The sequence below is a fragment of the Narcine bancroftii genome, chromosome 1 (assembly GCF_036971445.1).
Source record: "Narcine bancroftii isolate sNarBan1 chromosome 1, sNarBan1.hap1, whole genome shotgun sequence".
In the NCBI taxonomy this organism is placed as follows: domain Eukaryota; kingdom Metazoa; phylum Chordata; class Chondrichthyes; order Torpediniformes; family Narcinidae; genus Narcine; species Narcine bancroftii.
This window is the reverse complement of record NC_091469.1, coordinates 202,336,309-202,355,798: the sequence shown is the minus strand read 5'-3', so window position 1 is coordinate 202,355,798 and position 19,490 is coordinate 202,336,309. Positions and strand designations below refer to the sequence as shown.

General features: G+C 42.1%; 1 long non-coding RNA gene across 1 annotated transcript in view; it reads right to left on the bottom strand.

Annotated features, from left to right (window-relative positions):
• Positions 1-2,805: 2,805 nt before the first annotated feature.
• LOC138738193 (uncharacterized) overlaps positions 2,806-19,490 on the bottom strand; it is a 90,617-nt gene continuing 73,932 nt past the window's right edge. The window contains exon 5 of the long non-coding RNA XR_011341494.1: positions 2,806-4,129. This is a non-coding gene — a long non-coding RNA (uncharacterized lncRNA). The remainder of the gene's footprint in view (positions 4,130-19,490) is intronic.

Below are 19,490 nucleotides of genomic sequence, written 5' to 3'. Positions count from 1 at the left end.
TCATGGCTTGTTTCAGCATCATGCTGAAGAAGATTGAAAAGAGGGTTGGTGCGAGAACGCAGCCTTGCTTCACGCCATTGTTAATGGAGAAGGGTTCAAAGAGCTCATTGCTGTGTCTGACCCGACCTTGTTGGTTTTCGTGCAGTTGGATAACCATGTTGAGGAACTTTGGGGGGCATCCGAGGCGCTCTAGTATTTGCCAAAGCCCTTTCCTGCTCACAGTGTCGAAGGCTTTGGTGAGGTCAACAAAGGTGATGTAGTCCTTTGTTTTGTTCTCTGCACTTTTCTTGGAGCTGTCTGAGGGCAAAGACCATGTCAGTAGTTCCTCTGTTTGCACGAAAGCTGCACTGTGATTCTGCGAGAACATTTTCGGTGACACTAGGTATTATTCTATTTAGGAGAATCCTAGCGAAGATTTTGCCTGCAATGGAGAGCAGCGTGATTCCCCTGTAGTTTGAGCAGTCTGATTTCTCGCCTTTGTTTTTGTACAGGGTGATAATGATGGCATCACAAAGGTCCTGAGGCAGCTTTCCTTGGTCCCAGCAGAGCTTGAAAAACTCATGCAGTTTGGCATGCAGAGTTTTGCCGCCAGCCTTCCAGACCTCTGGGGGGGATTCCATCCATACCTGCTGCTTTGCCACTTTTCAGTTGTTCAATTGCCTTATATGTCTCTTCCCGGGTGAGGACCTCATCCAGCTCTAGCCTTAAGGGCTGTTGAGGGAGCTGGAGCAGGGTGGATTCTTGGACTGTGCGGTTGGCACTGAAAAGAGATTGGAAGTGTTCTGACCATCGGTTGAGGATGGAGATCTTGTCGCTGAGGAGGACTTTGCCGTCTAAGCTGCGCAGTGGGATTTGGACTTGGGGTGAGGGGCCGTACACAGCCTTTAGATGCTCATAAAACCCCTGAAGTCGCCAATGTCCGTGCTGAGCTGGGTTCGTTTGGCGAGGCTAGTCCACCATTCATTTTAGATCTCCCAGAGTTTGCGCTGAAGATAGATGCATGCACGACGGAAGGCTCGTTTCTTCTCTGGCCAGGACTGCTTTGCAAGGTGAGCCTGGTGGGCAGCTCGCTTCTTTTCCAGCAGCTCCTGGATTTCCTGGTTGTTTTCGTCAAACCAGTCCTTGTTTTTCCTGGAGGAGAAGCCCAGTACCTCTTCAGTGGATTCCAGTATGGCAGTCTTCAGCTGATCCCAGAGGGTTTCAGGGGACGAGTCCGTGAGGCGGATTGCATCCTCGAGCTTTGCTTTGAGATTTCCCTGGAAGATTCCTCTCACTTCGTCTGACTGCAAGTTTCCAACATTGAACCTCTTTCTGGGGGCTTTACTGTTCCTGGACTTTGGCTTGAAGTGAAGGTTGAGCTTGCAGCGAACCAGCCGGTGGTCAGTGTGGCATTCCGCGCTGGGCATGACCCTGGTGTGGAGCACATCTCGTTTGTCTCTTTCTCGCACCAGGATGTAGTCCAGGAGGTGCCAGTGTTTGGATCGGGGATGTATCCAGGTAGTCTTCAGGCTGTCCCTCTGCTGAAAAAGGGTGTTTGTAATGACAAGCCGCTGTTCTGCGCAGAGCTCCAACAGGAGGCGCCCATTGTCGTTGGACTTGCTGACCCCATGCTTGCCCAGGATTCCTGGCCAGGTTTCTGAGTCTTTGCCGACACAAGCGTTGAAGTCGCCAAGGATGATAACCTTGTCGGCTTGTAGGGGTGTGTTGAAAGAGGTTGCGCAGATCAGTGTAGAACTTGTCCTTTTCTGCTGGTTCCGCCTGGAGGGTTGGAGCATAGACACTGATGAGGGTGATGCGACACTTGTTTGGAAGGGGGAGTCGCATGGACATGATCCGGTCCGAGTGGCCTGTCGGGAGGTTTTCGAGTTTGGAGGCAATGCAGTTCTTGACCATGAAGCCTACACCAGATAGGTGTCGTTCATCCATAGGCTTGCCAGACCAGTAGAGTGTGTAGCCCGCGCCGCGTTCTTGGAGGTTGCCTACATCTGCAAGGCGGACTTCACTGAGAGCGGTTATGTCGATGTCAAGTCTGAGGAGTTCATGTGCGATGAGGGCAGACCGACGTTCAGGTCGGTGGCTGTCAGCCTTGTCTAGCATGGTTCTGATGTTCCAGCATGCTAGCTTGAGTTTGTGAGCATCTTTTGAGGGGGAGGACATAGACCTGTCCTCGGGCCTGCGCAAAGGAGCTTTTAGGTGAAGTGCAGTGTGCGCAGTACTGGCCCCACCCTTTACACCCATGGTTCGTGTGCCGTGGCCAAGCAAGCTGGGACGTGGCAGCGAGGTAGTTGGGTCGTAACAGCGGCGGCCCTGGCCTCGGTAGAGTGAGGCAGGCGGAGGCCCCGGTCCGGGCAGAAGCGAAGGGGAGGCGGTGGCCCCGGCCTCGGCAGAGTGAAGCAGGCGGAGGCCCCGGTCCGGGTAGAAAGAAGGAGGCGGCGGCCCCAGTCCAGGCACAGGGAAAGCAGCGGCGGCCCCAGACCTGGTCCGGGCAGAGGGTAGGCGGCGGCGGCCCCAATCCGGGCAAAAGTGAGGGGGGAGGCGGCGGCCCTGGCCTCGGTAGAGTGAGGCAGGCGGAGGCCCTGGTCCTGGCAGAAGCGAGGGGGAGGTGGTGGCCCCGGCCTCGGCAGAGCGAAGCAGACAGAGGCCCCAGTCCGGGCAGAAAGAAGGAGGCGGTGGTCCCGGTCCGGGCACAGGGAAAGCAGCGGCAGCCCCGGCCCTGGTCTGGGCAGAGGGTAGCCGGCGGTGGCCCCGATCCGGGCAAAAGCGAGGGGGAGGCGGCGGCATCGGCCTCGGTAGAGTGAGGCAGGCGGAGGCCCCGGTCCGGGCAGAAGCGAGGGGCAGGCGGTGGCCCCGGCCTCGGCAGAGCGAAGCAGGTGGAGGCCCTGGTCCGGGCAGAAAGAAGGAGGTGGCGGCCCTGGTCCGGCCACAGGGAAGGCGGCGGCAGCCCCGGCCCCAGTCTGGGCAGAGAGTAGGCGGCGGCGGCCCTGATCCGGGCAAAAGCCTAGGCCATGTCCACAGGTGATTTGCGACCAGGTATGGTCAGACCTAGGAGGGGAGGCAGGCCCCTCCAGCCCGGGTAAGAAACCTGCATAGGAGAAGGCCACTCCGATATTATTTTAGCTTGTAGTTTATGGCATAAAGTTTTTATCCAATTTATAAATGTTCTGCCTATACCAAATTTTTCCAGTATTTTAAATAAAAATGGCCTTTCCAACAGGTCAATTTTTTTTACATCTAGGGAGACTGGAATACTTGGATTTTGTTCTGATTTAGCCATGTGTAATATATTAAATAATCTTTCTAAATTGTTTGAGGAATGCCTTCCTTTAACAAATCCTGCTTGGTCCATATGTATCAGTTTTGGCAAGTATTGTCCTAACCTATTTGCTAATGCTTTCGCTAGTATCTTATAATTAGCATTTAACAGGGATATTGGTCTGTATGACAAAGTTCTTTGTGGGTCCCTATTCTTTTTTGGTAACCTTGTAATAATCATGGTTGAGAAGGACTCTGGTAGCTTGTGGTCCAGGACATCCATTAAAAGAGGCATTAATAATTCTTTGAATTATCTATAAAACGAAGAGGAAATTCACCGGCTCCCTGTGATTTATTAGCCTGTCGGGTGCCCAGGTTCTTTTCAATTTCTTCCCTTGTGAAGGAAGTATCTATTATATCCTTTCTCTCTCTTCCAGCCTTAGAAGCTCGATATTCAGGAAAAATTCTTCCATTTCCTTTTCATCTCCTAGTAATTCTGATTTGTATAGTTTTGTGTAATATTATTCTTTTTGCTTATATACTAGAGTATTTGTTTCTGTTTTCATAGCATTTATCTTTCTTGATGATGCCTCTGTTTTAATCTGCCAAGCTAAAACTTTGTGTGCCCATTCACCCAACTCATAGAATTGTTGTTTAGTGTTTAATATAGCCTTTTCTGTCCTATATTTTTGTATTGTATTATATCTTAGCTTTTTCAATCTCCAGTAATCTGAATTCTTCTTGTAGTCCTGTTCTTTGATGCATTTTTCTAATTCTTTAATATCCTTCTCCAAACTGTTTACTTTGCCATATGTTCCCTCTGAAGATTCTTTGTATAGGATATAATTTGTTCCCTTCAATATGCTTTAAGCGTGTCCTATAACAGAACATTATTATTAGTAGATGGCAGATTTTTTTCACAAAATATGTCTACCTGTCTCTTTATAAATTTGCAGAAGTCTGTTGTTTTAAGCAATGTAGTATTGAGATACCATCTGCATACATTCTCTTGCCTTTCCATTGTTGCTATAGTTAATATTAATGGAGAATGGCCTGACAGAAGCCTCACTAGCTATTCTGCTTTTATCACTCTACTTTTTAACTGGACAGACATTAAAAGTAAGTCAATACTTGTATGTGAGTCGTGCACCCTTGAGTAAAAAGAGTAGTCTCTCACTGTGGGATTTAATTGCCTCCATACATCACCTTTGTTGACCTCACCAAAGCCTTCGACACCGTAAGCAGGAAAGGGCTTTGGCAAATACTAGAGTGCATCGAATGCCCCCCAAAGTTCCTCAACATGATTATCCAACTGGAGGAGTCACGAGATGGAGTAGTGGCCAGACGGTGAACTCCAGCCCTCTCCAGAAAAGTCGGAAAAAACAAAGGAAAACACAAAGGCACAGAAATAAAAGTTAAAGAAAAGTGAGTATAAAGGTGGAAAGAAGATGGCGACAAAAAAAGAAAAATCGAAATCAACGGTAAGAAGAGAGGAAGATAAGACAACGGAGGAAGAAGGAGAAGGCCTTACCTGTTCGAAGAGGCCCGCGGTGGAGAGAGAAACCCGCTCCCTCAGGTCGGTAGAAATTGGACTACAAAAATGGCTCGCTGAGCCGAGTAAAAGTGCGCAACCGCGCATGCAATAAAACACACCGACGGGAGGGGTGACCAGCTGGGGAGTCGATCTCCACAGCCGGCAACGACAGCTGCAGAACACCTGAAGCAAGAAGAGAACACAGAAGACAATGGAAACAAGAAAGAAGAGAAGAAAAGGGCAACAAAGAAACAACAGATGGCCAACCCAGAGGAAGAAGAAGAGGAAGAGGAACAATACAGTGAAATAGAAGAAGAAGGGAAAGGCAAGATAAAGGATATACTTTCTCTTATTAAAGAATACATGGAGTCATTTAAAGAATGGCAAACACAGGAATTTAATGATTTAAGAAGAAGAATAAACAACACAGAAGAGAAAATGAATAAAATAGATATGACCTTAACAGAAATGGGAAAGAAAATGGACAAGATGGAAGAGTGGGCAGTAGCAGTAGAAATGGAGGTAGAGGACTTAAAAAAGAAATTGGAGGAATCTAATAAAAAAGTTATAGAGACACAAGAACTGTTAGCTCAGAAAATAGATATAACGGAAAACTATAACAGAAGAAATAACATAAAGATAGTGGGCCTGAAGGAAGATGAAGAAGGCAAGAATATAAGAGAGTTTATAAAAGATTGGATCCCTAGGATCCTAGGATGTCCAGAACTACAGCAAGAAATGGAAATAGAAAGGGCACATAGAGCATTGGCCTTTAAACCACAACCACAACAAAAACCAAGATCTATTTTAGTAAAATTCGTAAGATATACTACAAGAGAAAAGGTACTGAGAAGACAATGGAAAAAGTAAGAGAGGGCAACAAGCCACTGGAGTACAAAGGGCAAAAAATCTTCATTTATCCAGATATAAGTTTTGAACTCCTAAAGAAGAGAAAGGAGTTCAATACAGCAAAGGCGATTTTATGAAAGAAAGGGTATAAATTTATACTAAAGCATCCAGCGATATTGAAAATATTTATTCCAGGACAACAAAACAGACTATTCTCGGATCCAGAAGAAGCACGAAAATTTGCAGAACAATTACAAAATAGACGGAGGGATGAAGACGTGTAATGAGAGTAAAAATGATCACGATTGATATGTATGTGGGTAAAGAGGTATAAGAGTGTATATGTATAATGTGCATACGTGAATGTATCTGTATTTAGAGGAAAATATAGATAGTATAGACAAGAATTAATAAGGGAAGGAAATGGAATAGAGGGAATAAGGAGGGAACTAAAAGAGTGACCTTTGTTACATATGAAAAGTGAAATCTTTTCTGGGGGGGCTGGGTGGGGAGGAGTTGCGGTCACTGCAAAATCAGTTGACGCTTGCGAGTGAATTCGCAAACCCAAATGGAGAGGGGAGATGTGGTTGTCCGACAAGGGATAAAGGACAACTCAGGAGGGGAAGGGGAGATTGGGGCTAAAGAAGTTATAAATAGGAGAATAAGGAAAATGTTTGATGTTTTAGGAATGTTGTCTTATAAAGGGTTTAAAATAAGAAAACAGAAATGGAAAAGGAGGAAAGGTAATGATGGAAAAACGGAAAGGGAAGATAAACAAAGTATAAAATGGCTACGTTGAACTATATGACTTTAAAAATTAATGGAATACATAACCAAATTAAAAGGAAGAAACTGCTAAATTTACTGAAAAAAGAAAAAATTGATATAGCATTTGTCCAAGAAACACACTTAACTGAATTGGAGCACAAGAAATTAAAGAGAGATTGGGTAGGACATGTAACAGCAGCATCGTATAATTCAAAAGCAAGAGGAGTGGCTATATTAATTAGTAAAAATGTGCCATTTAAAATAGAAGAGGAAATAATAGATCCAGCAGGGAGATATGTAATGATAAAATGTCAGATATATTCGGAGTTTTGGAATCTACTCAATGTATATTCACCTAACGAAGAAGATCAAAAGTTTATGCAAGATATCTTTTTGAAGGTAGCTAATACGCAAGGGAACATATTAATAGGAGGGGATTTCAACCTGAATTTGGATTCAAATATGGATAAAACTGGGAAAAAAATTAACAGAAAGAACAAAGTAACCAAATTTATAATTAAATCAATGGAAGAAATGCAACTTTTGGATATATGGAGGAAACAACACCCAAAAGAAAAGGAATATTCATATTACTCGGCTAGACATAAAACATACTCAAGAATAGACCTATTTTTGTTAACAGCTAGTATGCAAGATAGAGTAAGAAAAACAGAATATAAAGCTAGAATACTATCGGACCATTCACCCTTAATATTGACAGTAAAGCTAGAGGACATCCCTCCAAGAATGTATAGATGGAGATTAAACCCCATGTTACTTAAAAGGCAGGATTTTAGAGAATTTATTGAAAAACAAATAAAAATGTATTTTGAAATAAATACGGAATCAGTGGAAGATAAGTTTATACTATGGGATGCAATGAAAGCATTCATTAGAGGGCAAATAATAAGTTATGGAACCAAGATGAAGAAGGACTATAATCAGGAAACAGAGCAGTTGGAAAGGGAAATAGTAAACATAGAAAAAAAATTAGCAATGAAGGAAGATACAACTAAAAGAAGAGAATTGGCGGATAAAAAAATAAAATATGAAACACTACAAACATATAAGGTAGAGAAGAATATAATGAAGACAAAACAGAAATATTATGAAGTGGGTGAAAAAACGCACAAAATCCTAGCATGGCAGCTTAAGACAGAACAAGCTAAGAAAATGGTATTGGCATCAAGGAAAAAAGACAAACAAATTACATATAATCCAAAAGAAATTAAGGAAAACTTTAGAGAATTCTATGAACAATTATACCGAACTGAAAACGAGGGGAAAGAAGGGAAAATAGATGAATTTCTGACTAAAGTTGAACTGCCAAAACTACAAATGGAGGAACAAAATAAATTAACAGAACCATTTGGAATAGTAGAAATACAAGAGATAATAAAAAAATTACCAAATAATAAGACACCAGGAGAGGATGGATTCCCAATAGAATTCTACAAAACATTTAAAGACATTAATTCCGCCCCTCCCGGATGTAATCAGCCAGATTGATGAAACACAAAGCTTGCCAGATTCATGTAGGACAGCAATAATTACAGTAATGCTGGAACAAGGGAGAGATCCACTCTCACCAGCATCATATAGACCAATGTCTTTACTAAACACAGATTATAAGATAATAGCTAAACTATTAGCAAACAGATTAGCAGAGCATGTACCGAAAATGGTAAATTTAGACCAAACTGGATTTATCAGGGAAAGACGCACAACAGACAATATTTGTAAATTTATTATCTTGATTCATGCAGTAGAAGGAAATAAAGCACCTGCAGTAGCAGTTGCTTTAGACGCAGAGAAGGCCTTTGACAGAGTAGAATGGAATTATTTATTCAAAGTATTGCAAAAATTCAGTTTACCGGAGAAGTATATTAATTGGATTAAAGCATTATATAAGGGACCGTTAGCGAAAGTAACAGTAAATGGACATGTATCAAAGCAATTTAACTTAAGCAGGTCAACGCGGCAGGGATGCCCACTATCACCTTTATTGTTTGCGTTAGCTATAGAACCACTAGCAGAATTGATAAGAATAGATAATAATATAAAAGGAATAAAAATAAAAGACAAGGAATATAAAATCAGTCTATTTGCGGATGATGTTATAGTGTACTTAACAGAACCAGAACTATCAATAAAAGAATTATATAAGAAATTGAAGGAATATGGAGAAGTGTCGGGTTACAAGATAAACGTAAATAAAAGTGAAGCAATGCCTATGAATAATGCGGATTTCTCAAAATTTAAGAAGGAATCTCCATTTACATGGCAAATGCAGGCAATAAGATACCTAGGTGTACAAATAAACAAAAATCTCGGCCAACTATATAAACTCAATTATTATCCACTAATGAAAAAATTACAGGACAATTTAGAGCATTGGAAAGATTTACCACTAACACTAATAGGAAGGATAAACTGTATTAAAATGAACATTTTTCCAAGGATATTATACTTATTTCAGGCATTGCCAATACAACTGACAGAAAAATTCTTCAAAGAGTTAAAGAAAATAATAAGGAAATTTTTATGGAGAGGGGGGAAACCGAGGATAGCACTAGATAAATTAACAGGATGGTATAAACAAGGAGGCTAACAATTGCCAAACTTTAAAAATTATTATAGAGCCGCACAATTAAGATACCTATCAGATTTTTATCAAACAAGGGAAAAACCAGACTGGACGAGATTGGAATTGGATAAGATAAGGGAGAAGATACCTGAACACATGTTATATGGATGGGATGAAAAATTGGTACAACATAGAACTTCTCCAGTATTACATCATCTCCTCAATATTTGGAGGAAGATTCATGTAGAAAGAAATAAAACAAATTATCAATTACCAGGACTAATGTTGACGCAAGATGAGTTGCTCCCTTTTACAGTGGATGACCTTTCCTTTAGAGAGTGGGAAAAAAAAGGGATTAAAAGAATAGAAAATTGTTTTTCAGGAAGTAGATTCTTATCCTTTGAACAAATGAGAGATAAGTACAATATAACTGGAGATACAGCGCTGGCATATTGCCAATTGAGATCCTACTTGAAGGATAAATTGGGAAGCAGTTTGAGTTTGCCAAAGGGAAATAACCTTGAATATGTGATTACAGATACAATGTTAATCAAAAGATTTATAACAAATATGTATATTAAACTGCAAGAAAAGGAGAATGAGGAAACAAATGGTAAAACTAAACAAAAATGGGAACAAGATTTAAATATAAAGATAAAAAAGGAAACATGGGAGAAATTATGTTCTGGAACGATGAGAAATACAATAAATACGAGGCTACGTATGATACAATATAACTGGTTACACAGACTATACATTACACCTCAAAAGTTAAATAAATGGGACCCAACAGTATCTGATAGATGTTTTCGATGTAAAAAAGAAATGGGAACAACAATTCATGCAATCTGGACATGTGAGAAAGTAGAAAAATTTTGGGAAGATCTCAATCAGATATTAAATAAAATAACAGAAAACAATATACCAAAGAATCCAGAGATCTTTCTCCTAAGTAACATAAAAAACAAAGAATTTGGAATTGATTTGGAGGATGCACAAAAAAGATTTGTTAAGATAGCTCTAGCCGTAGCAAAAAAATGTATTATGTCAACCTGGAAATTGGAAGATAATCTGAAAATACAACAATGGTATATAGAAATGAATAAATTTATTCCATTAGAAAAAATTATATATAGTTTAAGAAATAATATTGAAATATTCGAACAAATATGGGAGCCTTACATTAAATACAATAGCGAAAACCTACCGGGGACAATCATTACCTAAGTTGATGGAAGGAGAAGGAAAGAAAAGAATGGACTCAGTAGATTTTCAGGTGTATTTTTGTTGAATGACAACATTGTCTGACTGGTTTAATGTAACCTAGATTGTATACCTTAAATGGATGGGAGGGGGGTTGGGAGGGGTGGGTTGGGAGAAGGGAGGGGGGGGAGAAAATGTCACTGTATATGTGTGAAAAGGAAAAAGTGTGTATCATGGCTAATGTGATTTATGGTGTGAAAAATAAAAAATTTAAAAAAAAAACAATAGTAGTGGGGTGACCAGTGAGAAGCCAATGGCCAAACCAGCACACAGGACATCAAACAACTTTAGATTGTTGGAGTCACTATCTCAGAGGACATGTCCTGGACCCATCTTATTAACGCCATTGTAAAGGAAGCACCTCTACCTCCTCATGGAGTCTGTGGATGTCCAGTATGTCACCGGAAACCATGTAGCAGTAAGTGGGCTGACCGCTTGCATCATGGCCTGGCACGGGGGCACTGATACCTCCGAGCGAAAAATCCTGCAAAGGAGAGCAGACTCAGCCTTGTATATCACGGGGCTCATCCCCCACTCCCCAGTGAGAATATTGCTATCAATGAGCAGCTGCAATCATTAAGGATCCACACCACTCAGGACACGCTCTGTTCTCGCTACTGCCATCAGGATGAATGTATGGGTGCCCCAGGACTCGTACCATCTGGTTCAGGAATAATTACTTCCCCTCATATATCAGTCTCCTAAACAACACTCATTCAGAGACTCATCATTGATCTTTATTACTGTACATGGATACCTACATCTACATCTGCATAGTTTGTTTACAGCATAGTCACCTTTAAAGAGATTAATAAATCTGACCTGCAGAAAAAGGAAAAAAAAACAAAAAAAATATGATTATCCAACTGCACGAAAACAAACAAGGTCGGGTCAGATACAGCAATGAGCTCTCTGAACCCTTCTCCATTAACAATGGCGTGAAGCAAGGCTGTGTTCTCGCACCAACCCTCTTTTCAATCTTCTTCAGCATGATGCTGAACCAAGCCATGAAAGACATCAACAATGAAGACGCTGTTTACATCCGGTACCGCACGGATGGCAGTCTCTTCAATCTGAGGCGCCTGCAAGCTCACACCAAGACACAAGAGAAACTTGTCCGTGAACTACTCTTTGCAGATGATGCCGCTTTAGTTGCCCATTCAGAGCCAGCTCTTCAGCGCTTGACGTCCTGTTTTGCGGAAACTGCCAAAATGTTTGGCCTGGAAGTCAGCCTGAAGAAGACTGAGGTCCTCCATCAGCCAGCTCCCCACCATGACTACCAGCCCCCCCCCCCCACATCTCCATCGGGCACACAAAACTCAAAACGGTCAACCAGTTTACCTATCTCGGCTGCACCATTTCATCAGATGCAAGGATCGACAACGAGATAGACAACAGACTCGCCAAGGCAAATAGCACCTTTGGAAGACTACACAAAAGAGTCTGGAAAAACAACCAACTGAAAAACCTCACGAAGATAAGCATATACAGAGCCATTGTCATACCCACACTCCTGTTCGGCTCCGAATCATGGGTCCTCTACCGGCATCACCTACAGCTCCTAGAACGCTTCCACCAGCATTGTCTCCGCTCCATCCTCAACATTCATTGGAGCGCTTTCATCCGTAACGTCGAAGTACTCGAGATGGCAGAGGTCGACAGCATCGTGTCCACGCTGCTGAAGATCCAGCTGCGCTGGGTGGGTCACGTCTCCAGAATGGAGGACCATCGCCTTCCCAAGATCGTGTTATATGGCGAGCTCTCCACTGGCCACCGTGACAGAGGTGCACCAAAGAAAAGGTACAAGGACTGCCTAAAGAAATCTTGGTGCCTGCCACATTGACCACTGCCAGTGGGCTGATATCGCCTCAAACCGTGCATCTTGGCGCCTCACAGTTTGGCGGGCAGCAACCTCCTTTGAAGAAGACCGCAGAGCCCACCTCACTGACAAAAGGCAAAGGAGGAAAAACCCAACACCCAACCCCAACCAACCAATTTTCCCCTGCAACCGCTGCAACCGTGTCTGCCTGTCCCGCATCGGACTTGTCAGCCACAAACGAGCCTGCAGCTGACGTGGACATTTACCCCCTCCATAAATCTTCGTCTGCGAAGCCAAGCCAAAGAAAGAAGATGCATCAATAAGATTTAGATCTTTCCAACATGAAATTATGGTTTTTGCTGCTTTTGCCCTTGTTATTGTTCTTGTTAATTTATCTAGTATTAGGTCCAAGCAGAAATTAGTCTCCTCCAACTAATATATTTTGTCTTCCCTCTGCTGTTTTTAAGAGATCCTTCATAAAGGCTTCATGATCATAATTCAAGGCATAGATATTCATAAATGTCCATGCTTCTCCATAAATTTTACAGTGTGCTATAACGTACCTTTCTGTTTGATTAATCAAGGTATCTTCTATTAACACTGTGCAGTGAACTGGGAATCACTGGTAGTGTGTTGTGCTGATGGCTGGCTCCACCCCTATCTGCTCACATATAACCTGGTTTCCCACCTAAACCTAGAACACTTCAAAGACTACTATGAGACCCTTCCCTTAGTTATAATCTAATAAAAGTGTTTGTTCTCCTTCCAGTCATGAGAGCTTTTATTCATGCTACAATTTTATTAACATTCCCTAAATTATGGAAGTGCTGCTCAAGCCTGGTATGCTGCTGACAGACCCTCTGACCCCCGATGCAGCTGAGGAATTCATGTACTGGCTAGACTGCTTCTAGGTCTACCTGAATGTGACCAGAGACATCTTCCACACCAATGAACTTAGGAGGTCCACACTTGTTTTGAGGGTAAGAACAAAAGGGTATGCAGTCATCAGGGACTGCACTACATATGATGCTGCCATCGAGGCACTGAAGGCACAGTACCTGAAGTCACAAAACGAGATCCTAGCAAGGCTAGGAGAGACTATTGATGACTACCCACGTTTGCCAAGAAGTGCACATACAAAGTGGCTATGGGCCCTGTTCATGAAGAAGAACAGATCCGGGACACACTAGTTGCGGGGGTCCGCTCGAGGTACATGAGGTAGTGACTGCTCGAGTTGGGTAAGAAGGATCTGGCTAGTCACGTTGAACTGGCCAAATCGTTGGAACAGGCCAAGCTCGAAAATTAAAACCTCGAAGCCAGCTAGCTTACACATCCAAGAACCAGCTTCTCCTAATTTCCTGTGCTAGGGAGAGATCCCGTGCTAGGGAGTGCTTTTTCTGTGGCAAGAGCCAGTATCCCCAATCGCATTTCCTGGCTAAAGACTCAGTGTGTTCCAGCTGTGGCAAGAAAGGGCATTGGGCGAGGGTTTGCTGTGTGAAGGGAAGTCCACAGCCTGCACTGTACCCAGATCCGATTCTATCCCCAAGACATCTTCCCCAAGTTTACCCAAACCCATTTGCTGTGCTACATGCCGACAGAGGGTAGCAGTGAGGAAATGGTGTAAAAAGGCTCAGCAGCCATCTTGTTATGACCCAAAGGAAGAAAGTCATCTTGCCGTGCCACAATGTCGACAGCATCTTAACCATACAGGGTGACCCAGGATGGTGGGGGCCACTCGAGTGAAGAGTATGGAGATTCCAGTGTCCTAGCCTCGATGGTTCTAGATCAGGACAGACCTCACCAGCTCAGCAACTCAGTGACTGTGAAGGTAAATCGACATTCCACTAAATGCTTCATAGACTCACGGACTGCGCAAGAGTACAACCTAAAGATGTATTCGTCCAATTATCACATATTCCATGCATCTCATTCGCATTCTATGCGTATTCAACCACATTGTATAGTGCACTTATTGTTTGAAGGGGGGGGGGGGGAATTTTGTAAAATCTTGATGAATTAAGTGCTCCAGTGCTGTTGGGTTTGGACTTCCTGTGTCACCTTAAAAGTGAGACCTTGGAGTATTCTGGTCCCCTCCCCCCTGTAATGGTTCAGAACAGAGGGCCTGAAAAATTAAAACCCATATGCATCCTCTCCACACTGAATATCAAGACCCCCCCCCCACCTCTCTTCTTGAATCTGTCCCCAGACTGTAAACCTATTTCTACCAAAAGCAGGAGATACCGCACAGCAGACCGAGATTTCATAAAGTCTGAGACACAACGTCTGCTCGACAATGGTATCATCGAACCTAGCACCAGCCCATGGAGAGCCCAAGTGGTAGTGGTAAATGGGGAAAGCAAGTTCAGGCTAGTAATTGACTATAGCCAAGCTATTAATCGGTACACACTCCTGGATGCATACCCGCTGCCTCAAATTTCGTACATGGTGAATGATGTTGCACAGTATCAGGTCTATTCAACCATTGACCTGAAAGCCCCTTATCACCAGCTGCCAATTCATTCCGAGAACCATCCATATACAGCATTTGAAGCTAACGGTCATCTCTATCAATTCTGGAGGTTCGCTTTTGATATTACTAACAGGGTTTCTATTTTCCAGAGGCAGATGGACAGAATGGTGGATGAGTATGGGTTGAATGTTCTTGCAATGGAGGGAGTGCAAAGGTGATTCACCAGGCTGTTACCTGGAATGGCAGGAATAACTTATGAGGAAAGATTGCGCAAATTGGGATTGTACTTGTTGGAGTTTAGAAGATTGAGAGGGGATCTCATAGAGACTTATAAAATTCTGGCAGGACTGGACAGAATGGATGCGGAAGGGATGTTTCCAATGGTGGGGGAGTCCAGAACCCGGGGCCATGGTTCGAGGATAATAGGCAAACCATTTAGAACTGAGGAGGAATTTCTTTACACAGAGGGTGGTGAATCTGTGGAATTCATTGCCACAGTGAGCAGTAGAGGCAGGTTCATTGAATATATTTAAGAGGGAATTAGATATATTTCTTCAGTATAAGGGAATTAGGGGTTATGGAGAGAAGGCGGGGATGGGGTACTGAACTTTAAGATCAGCCATGATCTCATTGAATGGCGGAGCAGGCTCGAAGGCCCGAATGACCTACTCCTGCTCCTATCTTCTATTCTTCTATGTAAAGCTACTTCCTTTACCTCAATAATGTCACCATCTGTGGGCATATCTTGGAAGACCATGACACCAACCTCAAGAGCTTTCTCCATACAGTGAAAGCCCTGAACCTCACTTATAACTCTAGCAAGTGCGTGTTCAGTCCTTCTCAGGAAGCACATGAGGAGAAGCAAGACTGATCCCCTGGTGGAAAGGGTGAAATTGCTCCACGCCAATCCCACATATGCCTATATAGAGTACCTGGATGGCAGAGAGGACACTTTTTCCATCAGGGACCTGCCATCAGGGAACAGAGGGTCCGTTGCCTCAAGTGCCCTGTGAGTCACAGAGCTCATTCTCGCCACCCCAGACAAGGCCTCAGGGGATCCAGTTCAGGAGGAAAGTGCATCCCCCTCCACCGTAGAGCCAGAGATCCACCCTGCATCTCCTCCCTCACAACGGAACCAGGAGACCCAAGGAGTCCAAGACCCCTTGGTGCTATGGCACTCCACCAGGATCTCCAGACTCTTGGACCACTTAAATCTGTAAATTTGTAAATAACTGCATATTTTTTAACTTTTTTTCTGAATCCATGCTCTCTACTTCATTCACAGACCCTAAATTCTTCAAGAAGGGGTGAATACAGTGAACTGGGATTCACTGATAGTGTGTTGTGCTGGTGGCTGGCTCTGCGCCCATCTGCTCACATATAATCCTGGTTTCCCACCTAAATCCAGAACCCTTCTGAAGACTACTGTGAGACCCTACCCATAGTTATAACCTAATAAAAGTATTTGTTTTCCCTCCAGTTATGAGAGCTTTTATTCATGCCACACACTGGTGTATTTTTATTAATTAGAATCGCCACCCCTCTTGCCTTTGAACCAAAGGAAGATTATATTATTTGTCCCACCCATCTTCTTTTTAATTTATCATGTTCCAATTTGGTAAGATTTGCAAAAAGATTATATCCACTTTTAATTCCTTTAAGAATGCCAAGACCCTCTTTCTCTTCACTTCTCCATTTATCCCATTAATGTTAAGACTAATAAACTTTAGTGTTTTATCCATACCATTTTTCACAAAAATATTGTATAACAATAATATCTTCCCAATTTTCTAAATACTGTCATAACATTTCCCAATTAAAAGACATTCCCAACACATACATTTCCCCTTTAAGAAAAACACACACATCCCTAGCTCTGACAGTGACATTGACAATAGCACCCAGAAGCCTGCGAAAAAAGCCTGCAGGTTCTTCTTCAGAAGAAAAATAAACCCTCTCTTTGGCGCCATCTTTTAAAATCGCTCCTCTCTCGGTGCCATCTTACCCCCCACCCCCCACCCCCCAGTCAGAGTTCGCACCTTGCTTCTTTCCTTACCACCTTTCTGTCTTTTCAATGCTCTCCATATAACCCAATGTTTTTTTTCCTTTTAACAATGAAATCTAGACGGTTCAGTACTATTAGAATAGATAAAAAGATATGTCTTTCACTTAGTCCCATTTTGAAACAGTCTTTTCAGCCCTTTCAGCTGGTGACTTTCATCTTTTCGTAACTTTCTTAAAAATTCTATTATTTCTTTATTTTTGAAAATTCGTAAATTACCTTCTGAGACATCCACCTCAGTATTGCTGGATAAATTATTGAATATTTAAAGATTTTATATCCCAGTTGCCTCTTTACCTCATCATTCCTTTCTTTGTTTGACCAAGGCAGTGCTGAAGTCCTGGAATAACATTAATTTTGCATAGTCCATCATTAATGGGTCATTATTATTTTTTTATTTATTATTTCATATGCTGCTCCCAAGGTCGCATCTCTCTCCTGGTAACTTAAAAGTCTTACCAGGACTGGCTGTGGTCGCTGTTCACTGGTTCTTCTGGGTCTAAGGGTCTGGTGAGCCCTTTCAATTTGTAGCTTTGCATTTAACTTATTTTGTCCCAGCATATATGGGATCCATGTTTCAAAGAAACTCACTATGTCTTTTCCCTCTAATCCTTCTCTCAGTCCAATGATTCTTACATTGTTACATCTGCTAAAATTTTACATATGGTCGATCTTGTCCATCAGCTCTTTCTTTTCTGTGTCCCATATTTTTGCTTTTACTTCCAGTGCCTTCAGCCTGTCTTTTGTTTTGTCCAGCTCAGCCTCTGAATTAATCATTCGATCATTTAAGTTTTCCACACCTTCCATTACCTTCTTTGATATATCTCTCATTGCTGATTCCATACTCGTGAAATGACTGCATAGAGTTTCCATCATGTTCAGGATGGTGACTATATCTTGGGCCGACTCCTCTGCTCTGCTGGCTTCAGCTGGTCCCAAGACCCCTGATGAGTCACTCCTCATCAGGCTTCCTCTTGATATTCTTGGCTGGGCTGTTACTTCTTCAGTTTTTGTTTTTGGTTGCCTTGGTCATTTAGTACTTGTTTTATCCATTTATGATGATAACATTCTGGTTTTTGAGCTTTTAAACCGTCTTTTTAATATTTTTTGTGGAGAGCCCTTTCAAAATACTTCTGCTCAGCCTATTAGCATGGCCATGACTCCCTGTAAGGGCAGCTTTTCATAAGAACAATCGGCCCCTTTTTCTCCCCTGCTAGCTAACAACATCATGACCTATCCTCTGCCTCTACTTTTGTAACTGATTTCACAAATTTATGACCCAAATGGAGAAACTACAGTTGCAATCTCACCTTAATCTAATATGATACAGATGAAAAACCACAACTTGTAATGCCAAGTACTTCCTTCAGATAAATTACAAATATGAATATGTCCATTCATGTACTCAGCCAATGCAGCACAAAGTTTATGGACTAATCAACATGGAGATTACTTCTGGATAATTAATAATTGAATTTTTTTATATACTGACCAACTATAAGCAAAAAGGAAGCAAACAATTGTTCAATAAACATAAGAATGAGAAAGTTTCATGTTGGACAAAGTTTTATGTTTGACAAAGCTTATTACTGCTTCAAAAAACTAATTTAAAACCCAGAAGTTTTCACTAACCAGCAAGTTATCTTCAGGCTTTTCATATCTACAATATAATATTCATATTGTGACAGATTATTTTATATTTTATATTGTTATTGATATGTTTTAAAGGACATAAATTGTGGCACCTTTTCTTTAGTTAGGTCACTTCAAAAAAGGTCTCATTTAAAATCCAAGAGCTTGGCTCAAGCCAGACACTCCAGGCTCTGAGTGCCTTTGCAAAAGCTTTGAAGAATGCCTAAAAGGACTTCACAAGTAGGTCTTAATAGGACATGTTGTGGAGTAATTGATTATTATTTTGGAAAACAACAGACGAACAGACTCAGAAGATTGGGTCAAGAGCTGCAGTCTGAGTGCAGTTTGCTGTTCTAAGAGGGTCATGTGGTTTTCTCTGAGAGAGAGAGAGAGAGAGAATTAAATTCTACAGTTCAGCAGCAGCAGCTGGGACTAGAACACAAGCTGGCAAACTTATGGAAAAACCCCATTTTGAAGATGGGTTGTGAGTTCTTAGTTCAGCCTGGTCAAAACCCTTGTGGTCCATACAAGAGGAGATGGCTGGCTATATAATGGTTCACTGGAAATAAGGGAAATAGAAAAGGAACTCTGTGGTGATCTGAAGGAAAGAGGTTATTATTTGGAAAACCCTGATGGGGCAAATTTTTTTGGCAAGACACTAACATGGCTGATTGGAAGGAATCAGTTTGTGTCCAATGAGCAACAAATCTTTCTCTGAAAACCGACAAGAACTTTCCTGAGCAGTAACTATTTACCTTTCAAGCACCACAGCCTGGTGAAATTCATAAATGTTAAATTCTGTGCACTGTATAAGAATTGCCTGATACCAGTGAATTTGGAGGAGTGAGAAGTAAGATTGGACTGTGAATCAAATAACTTTTCTGAGTTTGTACACACATTACATACACGTGCGCTTAGAATTAAAAGGGGGTTAATAGTAATAAGTTAAAGTTTGATTCTGTTTTCATGTTTAAAGATCATTAAAAACAACTTTTGTTTAAGTATCCATTTGTCCTGGTGAACTTCTATTAGTGCTGGGTTTTGGGGTCCTCTGGGCCCATAACAATACGCACCTACTTTCTAGAGTAGGAATCAATATAGTTTGAATTGCAACAAATATACAGCAATGCTATTGTTAGTGATCTTCTATACTCAAGAGGATATATAGAAATAGGAACAAAACTGCTTCTGTCCAGAAATCTTTGCAAAATCTTAGTTCCAGAAACCCTCAGTGACTCACAGAGGAAATAAAGG